This window comes from Solanum tuberosum, unplaced genomic scaffold (genome assembly GCF_000226075.1).
Source record: "Solanum tuberosum cultivar DM 1-3 516 R44 unplaced genomic scaffold, SolTub_3.0 scf00308, whole genome shotgun sequence".
NCBI lineage: Eukaryota > Viridiplantae > Streptophyta > Magnoliopsida > Solanales > Solanaceae > Solanum > Solanum tuberosum.
In genome coordinates, this window is record NW_006239234.1 from 113,658 (window position 1) to 127,946 (window position 14,289).

A 14,289-nucleotide genomic window follows, 5' to 3' on the forward strand; every position below is an offset into this window, starting at 1 on the left:
TTCTCAAAGATTGCACATCCTTTATGCAAACTCTTAGAGAAGGAGGTGAAATTCCAATTTGATGATGCTTGTATGGTCGCTTTTTGGTGCTTTAAGGAAAAATTAGTATCGACCCCGGTCATTATCAGTTATGATTGGTCAGAATCTTTCGAAGTGATGTGTGATGAAAGTGGAACAACATTGGGTGTTGTGCTGGGGCAGAAACACAATAAGCTTTTTCACCTAATTTATTACGGAAGCAAGACTCTAAACAATGCTTAACGTAATTATATCGTCACTGAACAAGAGTTGCTTGCGGTAGTCTATGCATTTGACAAACTCCGGGCATACTTATTAGACACTAAAGTAATTGTTCACACTGATCATGCTGCACTTTGTTACCTAATGTCAAAGAAGGATGCAAAGCCAAGGTTGATAAGGTGGGTGCTCCTATTGCAAGTATTTGACTTTGAGGTCAAAGATAAAAAAGGTTGCGAAAAATCAGGTGGCTGACCACTTATCTAGGTTAGAGGGCAAGGAGAATGACGAGCCTGAGGTTGACATAGACGATTCCTTCCCCGATGAACAATTGTTTTCAATAACTCTCAAACAAACTCCTTGGCATGCAGATTTCGCCAATTACATAGTGTGTGGATTAATGCCGGATGAGCTGAACTTCTACCAACAAAAGAGGTTCATTTTCAACGTTAAAAAGTAATTTTGGGATGAACCATACTTGTTTCGAGAGTGTGTAGATCATATCATCAGACGGTGTATTTCGGAAGAAGAGGCGGTGTAAATTCTCCATGCTTGTCATGCTTCACCGGTTGGGAGCCATCATAGCAGTGTGCGTACAACCGCTAAAGTTCTCCAAAATGGATACTACTGGCCATCCCTCTACAAAGATGCACATGAATTTGTGAAGAAATACGCCCAATGTCAGAAGCAAGGTGGAGTATCTAAAAGACACGAGTTACCTTTTAATCCCATTTTGGAAGTCGAGCTATTTGATGTTTGGGGAATCGATTTCATGGGCCCATTTGTGAGTTCCTTTGGTAATAAGTATATTTTGGTGGCAATGGATTATGTTTCTAAATGGGTAGAACCTGTTGCACTTCCAAACAATGAAGGGAGAAGCGTGGTTCAATTTCTGAAACGCTACATCTTTGCTAGATTCGGTACTCCTCGAGCTATTATTAGTGATGGTGGTTCCCACTTTTGCGACAAATGGTTCTCAGCTGCATTGAGTAAGTATGGGGTGAAGCACAAAGTAGCGACTCCATATCATCCCCAAACAAGCGGTCAAATTGAAGTATCAAACCGAGAGATCAAGACCATCTTGGCTAAGACAGTGAATGCTAATAGGACTGATTGGTCTAGAAATCTTGATGACGCACTATGGGCGTATCACACCGCTTACAAGACTCCAATCGGTATGTCTCCGTATCAACTAGTTTTTGGGAAGTCTAGCCATCTAACAGTCGAGTTAGAACACAGAGCAATGTGGGGCATTGAAAGCTCTAAATTTGGACTGGACTAAAACCTCAAAAGAGAGAGTAGAGAAGTTAAACGAGTTGGACGAATTCATATTTAAAGCTTACGAAAGTTCAACTCTCTACAAGGAAAAGATGAAGAAGTGGCATGATGCAAATATACTTAAGAGAGAGTTCAAGGTAGTAGATTGGGTGTTACTATACAACTCCCAACTTAGACTCTTTCCCAGAAAACTCAAGTCCTAATGGTCAAGACTAGTTAGAGTGACAAGAGTATTCATCAATGGTGCCATAGAAGTTGAGGGTCAAGAGGGACCTACATTTAAGGTGAATGGGCAACGCTTGAAATTATACTTTGGAGAATGCCAGGAGATTTCTTTGATTGAGGTGGTGTACCTGGAAAATGCTTGAGAGCATTTCCATGTCGTACCACGACATTAAATAAGGCGCTTCTTGGGAGGCAACCCAAGTGTTAGTGTTTTAAATAATGTGTGTTGATTTTGTAGGAGTGGGATCATGAGCGAGAAAAATATGCGTTTAGCGAGTCACCGAACCAGTTCAGAGAACACTATTTGGTTCGCCTTATGGATCTTAAAAATGAGGCTGAGACTCTGGAACATTCGGCAGGACACCTTCACCAGTCGGCGTTTCACCGATGTGTTTAAGCGACCCGACTTTCCTCGCCCTTTCTTGTCAATGCTGAAAACGTCCCTCAATGATCGACCGGCGATGTTCTGAGTTCATTATGCAGATCACCGATCTGTTCGGCGACCACCTACATTCTTCGCCAATTTGCCTTCTTTGGGAGTGCAATCTACTGGAACTAAGGGAGATCTGAAAAACATTAGGCGCATCGCCGAAGCATTTGGCGACCTTTTCACTCCATCGCCAACTGGGCATTTAGTGAAGATTCCTTGTTACCCTGCTCTACTTGTTTACACACTAGATTGTTTTCATTTCTTGGTAGTCTTTATTTATTTTGCCTATTTTGTTTTGTTTGCGGTAAAATGCCCGCTCTCTACCCACATTGAGGACAATGTAACTGCTTTTGGTGGGGGTGTGGACATTACTCAGTGTCCTCAGCGAACCTCCTCCTCTTTTTAACACACCTTGCTTGTGTTGAATGAGGCTGTTCTTTTGCAAATTTGAGTGTCGGTTTTGATCAATACCGAAGACTTAAATAGTGCTTATAATTGAACAAACATGAATGTGCGGCTACGATGAGGCCAAATGAAGTTTCATAGTCAATATGTGAACTCTTTGCATCTCGTTGTGACTAGCCAAGTACCGGATTGAGTGTCTTGTGATGAGCTTTGCACACTAGCGAAAGTGTAGAGTCTTGTTTTGACATTGGTGTCGATGCCTTGTGTGATAAGCTTACCGTGAACCATGTATGATGACACCTAGAATTTGCCCCGTTAGTCTGGTTAATTAAGTGAGGCTATTTTTTGAGATGATCTTAGGCAACTTTAAAGAGTGTGAACCAATTTGACATTATACCTCTTTTTGTGGCCTGCCTTGTGAGTGTGTGAACTCTTCTAGAACACCCCTTGAGCCTTAACCTTTTTTTGGAAGAAACGTGATGAAAGCATAACCTTTCTTGATCCATTACCCATAATCCTCATGTTTTGTGGCCGGTTTGAATAGCCAACTTAGGCCAAAAGCCTAAGTTGGGGGTGTGGTGAAAAGAAAAGGCAAATCAAGAAAATGCAAAGAAGTCCCTTTTGCCCATGTTTTGAGAAAAATGGAACCCCTTGAAAATCCATAGCCCTAGCTTGATCTACACCTTGACCTTCAATGGAGTTCTAGAGAGAACCTTTTTGGGAGGGAAGGGTTTTATTTGAAGAATGAATTCTAAATAGGGAAATTATAGTTTTAATATACTTAAAATACCTAAAAATACATAAAAAAAACCCGTCCATGTCTTAATAGGAACGTGGGGGTGAATTTACCAACTCACCCCTCAAGTTGGCCGAAACTTGACAAATTGCAGGGGTGGCTTACGAGACCCCCACCTATGGACCATAGGTGGGCTTACGGAGTGTCCTGCTGGTCCGTAGTTGGTGACTGAGACTTGGCCATGGGAGCTAAGTCTCCCTAGGCTAAGTCTTGACTTACGGAGGTAGACTTACGGGGCGTCAAAGGACTTACTAGCCGTAAGTCATGGCCGTAGTTCACCCCTTTTTAGCAGCTTGGGGTCAAAATTTAGGGTCCTCCTCAAGGACGCTTAGGGTGGTCTTTGGGGAGTCGTACCCGAACGTTTAACCCCTACACATGTCAATCTAGGTACTAGGGTCACTTCTACAAGTTTTAGACCTCAATCAACACACCAACTTCAATGACAACACACTAGAACATACTAGCACCAAAAGACTAGTTTCCGAACGTCATGGTCGTCCCTTGATGTTTGACCTCAAAACTCTTCAAACTAAACTTTAAAATCCAAAACTCATCATTTTAACAAGTTACCAACTTCCAAAACACATGCCAAGCTCTAGCATCCTATTTCATTTTTAGGGTTGTTACACCGACTTACCTTACCGAGTGATCATAAGCATTGACACTTCAGACTTGTTTAAATTAGTTTTGGCTAGAGAAAGACACTCATTCAAAAAGAAGAGAAAGGAAATATTGAGGGAGAGAACACTACCAAAGGGTTTTGTTAGTAATTTTAGCAAGATTTAGAGAGATATTTTGTAAGAGAGAAGATTATCAATTAATTTTCATCTATAATTCTCATTTGTACCCAACAATGAGAGTGATAATTAATTTTGATTTTCTTATTTTTAAGATGAGTGGCTAAAACCCTTCACTTGGGGTTTTGATCATGAAGCCAATTGTTGAATCTTACTTAATGGGTGTTCCTTAATTGCGAATAATGGTGTTAGTTTGAAGTGAGTCTAAGTTGTTACTATTTTTCGAGGTTGAATTGCATGATTTCGTGTAACAATTTCAGTGTTGTGCACTTGCTTGAGAAAGAGGTGTAGAACCAAAGTGGCAATCTTAACGTCCTTAGTAGTGGGTTTCCTTTGTTTCAGCTCGAGAGAGTGAAAACAAGTGATCCAGCCTTTGTATCCAGCTCGAGAGAGTAGATTTGATGAAGGCAAAGAGTTGGGCTTCTTTCGATTGGTGTTGAAGTTCAAGAGAATTCAACATAGAAAAGGTAATTGTTCGAGAGAAAGTTACTTTATATATTGTTCGACCTACCCACAACAAATTATCCCATTATGAGAAATAATGTTTATTCACTTCGTTGAGATTCAATAATTGGCTAATCAATTCCCCAAGCTTTACTCTACTATTTGATTATTTGTGTTGAAGTGTAAATTGATAGTTAAAGCCCGAAATTTAAGATTTGAACATTAATTGTGCAAGAACTATTGGAGAGGTTGTCATTGTACTTTTCTTATTGAATTTAAAGGAAGTACTACCCTCTGTGGTATCAACCCCAACTCACTTAGTTGGGTTATATTACTATTGAACGATCGTCCATACTTAGTATTGGATGAAGTGTCCCTGATACGTTAATCAATAAGCAAACATACCTTATGAAGATTCACCACGAAATTGAAGAGGTTAGGCTGCTCCTTAAACCCTAGACTTGACCTCCTTCTTATTCTTCTTCTTTAATGGAGTTTTTGAGAGAGAATTATTTAGGGGAAAATTAGTTATGATTTTAGGTTGGGGATTTTATGAAGTGTTAAGTATTAATTAATAACTTAGAAACCCTTATATAGGTCTACTAGAAACATATAAAACGACCTTACAATAAACTAACTAACTAAGGAATTTACCCCTCTATCCTTGCTTTGGCCGAAATGGGACAGCTTGCAGGCCCCATCCACGATGCCCACCTACGGGGTGTGGATGGACCCACATACCATACTGGGTCTTCGTGGGTTGGGCTCTGCAGCCCCTTAACTTGTCCTTGGTCCACGAGGCACCACCCACGGAGCGTGGGCCACCCTACGGGGCGTAGGTCCCTGCATGGGTCACTGTTTTTTGGCAGTTTGGGGGTTTGACTTAGGGTCCTCCTCAAGGATCCTTGGTTGGTCCTTGGGGATTTGTACCTTGACGTTAGACCCCTAAAACCTTCATTCCAAGTACGGGAAGTTGTTTTACGACTCTAACCCTCGAATCAAACTCAAACTCTCACGAAAAGCTCTAGAACTCTCTAGTCTAACTTACTAGTTTCTGGGGTATTACAGAAAAGGCCCAAAATAGTCCCCCATCTTTGGGTTAAGACTCAAAGTTATCCTTGAGTTTTAACATGGAACATTAATAGTCCCTCATGTTTGCAATATTGGTGCACTTTTGGTCCTCCTTCAAAATATTGCCTATTTTTTAACATTGATTTTATTCATAATTTATGTATGGAATATTTAATCATCATTTTATATATATAGTAGAAATAATAACTCCATGTGAGAGATTGTGAGAAGAAAAATACCTTATTTTGTTTAGTAGAAATCGTATTGCAGGTAAAGTCGAGAGGTTCATCACGACGATTTCACGTACAATAGTATATATTTTTCTTTTCTTGCAATGTCATATGTTAAAATGTTCTTAGTTTAGCTATTTATACTAAATATATAAAAAAGACGATGGGAGATCCCTTACATAAAATTATGAACAAAATTAATATTAAAAAATAGGTAAAAGTTTGGAGGAGGACCAAAAGTGCACCAATATTGCAAACATGAGGGACTATTAGTGCTCCATGTGAAAACTCAAGGATGACTTTGAGTATTAAACGAAAGATGAGGGACTATTTTAGGCCTTCTCTTGATAAAATAAGAAAGAAAACTTAGGAACGAGGTTATAGTCACTAGCTCTCAGCCTGGTCTCCCTTCAAAATCATATTTGACATGTACTTATATTTTGTTGAGACACTCTTGGACCAAAACATCCGTACTAAACCAAAATAGGGTTAGACATGACCGGAAAAGGCTTGCCACGATGTATGACATGCAGTGCCAAGAGGCTTTCTTCGGAAGAAGTTTTTCATCATTCAGCCATCCTACTATGCTACAAGGCTATTGATGAGTGGCAAATTTGCACTCATTTGTTGCTTTTTAGTTCAATCATTAGTATCTTCAATGTCTGATTATGTCCTATTTTGATGCTATTTTGCAATTATGGAGGCTAAAGGACAAGGTCATGATGAATGAATGAAAAAAGAGGTCAAAAACACTGAAAAGAGTAGAAATCACCAAACTGTTGATCACCTAAAGAAAAAGGCGAACCGCCTAATAGGTTGATTATTGTCGAAGTTGACAATATTTGTTGTCCAAGTATCAAGGAAGATTGGCAAAGAGAGGTCACATCAACGATGTGCCGAATTAATAAAGGCAAACCCAAATACATTGCCGAAAGCGACAAATTGCTTAGTGAAAATGAAGGCTAAATTAGACAAACAAGGTGAATTTGGCGACTCACCGATCGTGAAAGGTGTATTCTATCGAGTCTGCCCATTGAAGTTCAAACACCTGAAGCCTGAAGCCAATAAAGGGCGAGCTAAAAGATAAAACAATGATTTGTCGAATCAGTTCGACGAGCACGACTAATGACACTGAATGGGTTGTGAAAGATATTTTTGGGAAAGTATCAATAGCTTGGAAGAGAGAGAAACTAGATCATTTTATCAGTTTTTTTATTCTTTAAATAGTGAGAAAAAGAATATTTGTCATGACCCAGGAGTACCCCCTAGATGCAACATGATATATAGAACCCCGAAGACTTCATACAATCCACCTAGTCCTCATAACATAAAGTAGTAGAACAATAAAGAGTAAAACAACATTTAAGTCCAAAACAATTTTATAGAAAAGTGAAAGTGTAACTCATGTCTCAACATAACCATCTATTACAATCGAATGAAAGTGGGCCTAGCCCATACATCATGTTTTAAAAAAAAAAACGAAAGTAAAACTACAATAAAGGAAATCCATCCTCGAACCATGAGGACTTACCAAGCTCGGAAAGAGATAAGTCCAAGCTCTAGCCACTAGAATGGAAACCCTGCCTGTCGGACCCTACATTTGGGAGAATGTAGGCAAAAGTATGTGTTAGTACATAATTCACTAAGTATGATAGCTATGCATAAAAATATTTAAAACATGCTAAAATTGACATTTTATTTCATGATACGCAACTTACCAAGTTTAAACATCATAGAAGAAATAGTTGGAAAACATAGGTCATAACATCATGGTCAATGCAAGCTAATCATCTTTAAGTCATTGAACACATATGGGATACTTCTTTAAGTAAGCTTAGTTCATTAGTCATCTTGTTGTGGGAGAATTAGCCTTAATCGACAGAGAGACAATGTGAGCTAAAACATGATCACCCGGTGTCTCCCACACTGAAAGGGTTGTTCTACTTACCTAAGGTAGAACCATGAACTTCTAGCTTAAGTGGATCCACTAGCTAATCAACCTATGGGTGCACATAGTTATGGGATAAGGAGATTGCTACTAGAAACCCGGCCTCTACTGGCGGGAGAGCTTCCATCTCTTGAGACTTCTTCTAGAAACCCGTCTTGTACTAACGGGAGAGCTTCCATCTCAATGTCAATATCCACTCGGTGCTAAGCATAATTCCCATGAAATAGTATCTTCTTACTTATTCTCATTATCCATGAAAAGACATGTCATTTTGCCAATCCAAACTAGTTCATTAGGATAGATCTTATTCATTGATTCAATTAGGTGAGAATAACCTTTCAACCTAAGAATCCTTTCTATGTGAGAAAACCTTTCACATCATGGTTGTAAGTGTTTTATGATAATATCCTTTAAATAACAAAACAACAACAACAACAACAACATTGGCAATTTACTCTCAAAGCACCCTTAATTGCACTTACATAGGTTTCATAAGACCATGCATAAACTCATACTTTGCCATTTCAAGGTTCAAAAATACTTTCAATCACCAAATCTAGAATTCTAGCATTAGATAGGGATTTTATCATAATTTCATTTAATTCTATTACTTCATGCTTTAGGTCATAAAACTCATCTTTCATAATCAACAACCCAACTCTATGAGATCACAATTTGGAAAACATGGGGGTTTGCATGGGTTCATAGGGGAAACATCATAAAATCATAGTAAATCATCAATTCATGCATATTTAAATATAATTAAATCATTAAGATTAATAATCAAAAGAACACATGATATTTGAGGAAAACCCTAGCTAATTGGGGAATTCTACCATTTGAAATAGAGTAATTTGGGAACTCCATAAGTGGAAGGAACCCATGGATGAAAGTTACCATACCTCAAGTCCAATTGCCTATCTTCAATGGAGAGTTTGGATCCTTAGCTTCAAACCCTAGTTGAACCTTCTTCTTCTTCTTCTTCAAGTTCTAGAGAGATAATATTTGCAAGGAGTTGGTTTTTTTTGGGATTTAGGAAGAATGAATTAAGTGGAGTGAATTTGGGGGTAAAAAAGACTTATATAGAGGTTCTAAATATAGGCAAAACGACATAGTATATGAATTAATTAATTAGGAAAATACCCAACTGCCCATGAAATAACTGCCACATAGTGACCCACGACACAACGATCGATGGACCGTGGGTGGACCTACGGCCCGTCCTGCACGTCTGTGGTCTAGTCAGAAACTTTTGGCCAGTCGACGGCCACTGGACCACGGAGCGTGGTCCAACCTACGGTCCGTAGGCTACCACCGTGGTCCATGCCTGGACAACTCCTGAGCCACCCATCTACGGACCCACCTACGGGCCGTGGTTAACCCTTGTGGATGGCACCAGAGAGTTCTAAAATTTTGGTTCATTACTCCTTTTTGGATAAGGGGTTTTACAATATTAAGTTTTGTTCTTAGTTTTGGGGTGTTGGTTAACCTTGTAATTGGCAATTAAGGGTTGAAAACGAAGTGAGTATTGAATATTATTGTTCCATTTCAACACATTAAAGGTTGATAACATCATAGGCATAATTTCTTTGCTTTTTATGAAGTGTGGTGAAACCCCAAGTTCTAGGTGTATGGTTATGGAGTTGGGTGTTGATTTAAACTAGTGGGTCTTTCACCTTACTTTGTTTTATTGTTTTTCAACCATGGATTTGAGTTGTTTAGCATGAACTTAATTTAGGGGTTAAGGTGATCAACTTAATCCTCCTCTAGATCTCCAATTGGTGCTTGAAAGAGACCAATAGGAGTGAGTAATTAACTCAATGTGTGCAACTTAGATGATTTTAGTTGCAAAAGCAAGGTATTGGGTTTATTTGTGATTGACATAGATGAGATGGAGAGAAGATTCTATGAATGAATGCTATGAGATCGAAAGAAGATTAGTGTTACCAATGATTACCCTGCTTATCCATGGTTGTTGAGCTTTATTGAACAAGCAATTGTACCCTTAATTAAAATTACTGCAAACCCCACAACCCTAGATTCAATCAAAATTGTCTAACCCCTGTTTTCTTTAGTTAATTGTCCATAGCCGATTCCAAAGTTTCTTGATTAAATTTGGTGGAATAATCCACTCACTTGCTTTAATCGCTACAATGAGTTAGTCATATCTCAATTTCCTCTTTGAATTCTTATCCTTATATCACTCCTTGTGGAATTTGACCCCGACTCTTAGTTGAGTAATTTTATTGACAATGTCCGCTGACTCTTTTAATCATTTTAGAGTAATTTGAGTGTTATCAGCTATCACAATTTAAGCACTCACATTAATTCTCCAGTGGGCGAATAATATATCACCAACTAAACCATCCCATAACTATTTTATCTAACAATTTTAAAATTATTCAATAGGAAATAAAAATTCTGAAGAGTAAATAAGATAAAAATGTGAAAATCTAACTATTACAATCCCCAAAGTCAAAATTCATCATATTAGGATTTTTGACTAATATTGACTAATAGTAGCAAAAACTAATCTAAGTAAAACAATGTCCGAAAAGAAAGAGACATGTGTCATTAGGAAGATATGTGGCAGCTAAATAAGAGTGGCTCACCCTCAAACCGGTCGATTGGGCTAGATATGACATCACGTAAAATATTGTGCATCTATGACTCGTAAACCCTTCTACGACCCGTACTAGCTATTCGTACACTTCAGACTATATTTCACCATTCTCTGATCATTTATCTACGAGACCATCTATAGCTCGTAGTTCAGACTACAACTCATAGAATTGCGCATAAATGACCACACTTCACTGTACATCTCACTTCTAACACTTAGCTACCAAAAACCTATTTCCTGCAAAACAACGACAAAACTCTTTAAATCTACTAACAATGTGCTAAAATACTTGACAAGAATCTTAATTTTAAAGCATTACAAGTGTCGTAAATTCATGACCCATCAACACCCTCAACTTAAAATCGTTGCTTTTCCTCATGTGACTGACTCAACTATCACATTATGACACCTAGGAAGAGAAGACTAAGAAGCTATGACAATCAGATGGCTTTTATCAATATAATTTAAAATCACGACATGCTCATTTTTTTTCAACAACTAGTGCATAATTGTCTCTTCTCCAGCTAACACATGCATATCGATGGATAACATTATATCAACATCTAAGGCTATATACACAGTCAACAATCACCTAGATAATCAATTTCCAATAGTTCTACTCATGCCCTCAACAGAAAGAAGTCTTGTTTGCACACTATATCATGATTTTGAAGAACATGGACTAGGTACACACTCACTCTCACAAAAAAAATTCAAACCATGTATGAATAATACCATAGGCTTGCTCTTATTTTAGTTCTTTGACTCTTGGACAATCGAACTAGGATCACTATAGTACTTCACTTGGCTTGTAATGTAGGCTCCGGGATGGGTGTGGTAGATTTGGACATAATGACTATTTCCCTTCTTAACACTACACTACTTAACTCCAATTTTTATAACCAACAATCATTCCTCTCTCATTCTCTTTTTATTCATTATCTCTCTAAAAAAATTCAACTGTCGTGTTTTTCATTCATTTTTTAAAATCTTTTACAGCTGCCACACCCATTTATCTCCCATTACGCATCACTCTATTTTTTTATAGTCTTTTTCTTTCTTGTTTTCCTTTACAGTAGCCACCCTCAACTTAGGCATTTTTCTTGAGTTAAGGTGCACACTGTCCAAGTAGGGACCATGGTGAAAGTACAGGTTAATCATGACAAAGGGGAAGGTCAATCGGGTATACAATAAAATGATCTACTTTTAACCCAAATATTTGGATCGAGGAATAAAGTACTTTCATTTGGGTAGTTATTTTAAGGCTAAGTGGGATAATTTCAACAACAACCTATGATCCTTTCCTAAACAATAGTTTGACAATCATAGCACGACTAATGGGGCAAGTTCTGAATTGGTACACAAAGTAAAATTGATGCAACTATCTCACACAGACATGGCATAGAATCTCACTATTAATCATTAATTTATCAAGTTCATTTTCTAGATTAAGTCATGCTTATTATATTGGTATATATCATGACATGCAAAGATCTATCTTAGTTACACTTATCAAAGCAGTAAACACAACACATCAATAATTTAGAGAGGTCCTATTTTTATTCAAAAATCAACCATCATGCCATGTATTTTAGCGTTCCTATTCTTCTTCCACTTTTACAAAACATGTTGGTTCAACAAAAATTAAAGGTCCTTGGGGAAAAAAGACAACAAGAAACACCCAAGGACACACACGAGTGTCTGGGGTACTCAGACTTCGCCGAGAAACTCAACAAGAAAATTTGGACAAGTATCTCGGTTATTAAGACTTCACCAGGAGATTCGTCGCAGGGACTACCCACACCCCTCTCAAAGAGGTGTGCGTTTTCCTCAATGCACTAAAATGAAAATAAAAATAAGGGGTGAAGACAAACATGTGGAGTTTATGTGTCGGTGTCTGTATGAGTGGTGGATGGGTCTATAACACCTTAAAAATTTGAACTTGGAATGAAAACGAGAAAAGGGAAGTCTACGGAGGGTTTACCGGGACGTGAAGAGGTCCATGACCCATCACTCCACCCATGAAGTTGCACCCAGCGACCATGAAGGATCACATGCACTAAGACGATCCGTGAAGCTTCACACGGACTGTGAAGTCTCCCGTGAAAGGGACTCATCAACTTTTAAGTTTTGGGTCAACTTCAAATGATCATATCTCTCAGCACAAAATGAATTAGGTGGGCCATAACATATCAAATTAAAGGTCTTTGAGTCCTCTTTCCAACACTACCAAGTTTTCCTAATTTAGAGCCTGGAGTAAAATGTTATGCTTGTTTTAGTGAAGCCTACATAACGACCCACTGGATTGGCGGTGATGCTTTAAACGGCCCGTGAAATAGTAGACAGATCATGAGACTGGCCGTTTTGGGCATGTTTTCAGTTTTAAAAGTTGGGGTCATTTTGTTCTTCCCCCTATGCGTTTGGTACTTAAACTATATCATTTTACTTCGTCTAAGCCTAATTAATTAGTCAAAAACTACCTAAAACATTCATTCTCCAAAAAATGATCTAACTTAGAAAGAAAATAAGAGAAAGAGGAGACCGTTTTTTCTCCAGAACAAGCAGAGCTCTTTTTCAAGTTCAGCCCCGAAATCCAAAGGGTTACTCCATAATTTTCTTCACCAGGTATATCATGATCCTAGGTAAACCCTGATATACCGTGAGTTTACAATATTTATAATACATTTCACTTACAAGTTGTGTGTGTCTAGGGCCTTTTTGTATGGGTTTTTATGTGTTTTTATCATATTTGGTAGGAAAGATGTTCAGGCGCGGAAATATAGAGACAACTGAAAGAAATGCAGAAAAGGGCATCTACGGAGGTGATCTACGAACCGTAGGTCCATTGACGCTTTGTATATGGTGGTCGTAGATCAAAAGCCGAGGCATGGAAGGAAAATCAGGGAAATCTGACCAAGTGTGGAACCGCGGTGACCATTGACGGTCCGTAGATTGATCTACGGATCGTACTGTTGATCCGTAAATTGATACTGCGAGGGTTCCAGTACCTGATTTTTGAAGATTCTAAGTGTGGAGCTACATAAGGGGATTGACAGACCGTATATCGATCTACGGTCCGTACTGCAGTTCCGTCGTTTGCTTCAGAGAAGCTGATTTTTGGAAGTTGAAATATTTTCTAACTCCTGGCTGACGAAAGGGACTCACGGACCGTAGATCCATTGACGGTCCGTGAGTCAGTCTCGTAGAATGAAGACGCGTGCCTGTAACAAACTTTTCTTAATTTGTTTTAGGACTTGTTTTCTATAAATAGGGCATGTAAACCTCGTTTTTAGGGGTTAGACATTATTATTCTAGTTTTACTTTGTGACTTTGGAGATTAAGTTGCAACCCTAGTTATTATTGATTTTCTACATTCGTTTTGAAGATTTTGGCTTTGCAATTCAAGTTAAATTTCTGGGTTTGTTATTCTCTTTACGTAAGTTCATGATTTATTCATCTAACATTATGAATTGTGTTCTTGCGATTATGGGTAACTAAACTTCACAACTAGGGTTGTGGGATCCATGAGCAATTAACAAAGTATGAATAGTAAATAAGCAATTCTTGAATAGTGTTTTGCATGCATTGATAATTCTTTCGTTTAAAAGTCTTTTTAACGAGTGCACGCGTTAGAACTCGCCTTGTTGCTACTTGCCGGACCAAGGAGGTAATCAACAAGAAAAGAATTATCAACATAGATTTAGTGTGATACTATCTAATAGGCTAGTGTCGATTGGTGCGAAGTAATAACTAAGCCAAACATCGATTATGATGTCTAATATGAGGTAAAGGTAAGGTTTAGTAA

At 38.3% G+C, this 14,289-nt stretch overlaps 1 protein-coding gene across 2 annotated transcripts in view; it reads left to right on the forward strand.

The window, feature by feature from the left end:
- The window catches only part of LOC102586336 (ER membrane protein complex subunit 10), a 60,558-nt gene that overhangs the window by 19,288 nt on the left and 26,981 nt on the right, over positions 1 to 14,289 (forward strand). The window contains exon 9 of one of the 2 annotated variants that reach the window (XM_015314624.1): positions 13,241 to 13,270. The exons of the other annotated variant lie outside the window; for it this stretch is intronic. The gene's annotated coding sequence lies outside the window, so the exon portion shown is untranslated. Of the gene's footprint in view, positions 1 to 13,240; positions 13,271 to 14,289 lie in introns of those variants that run through there. 2 annotated transcript variants of the gene reach the window in all.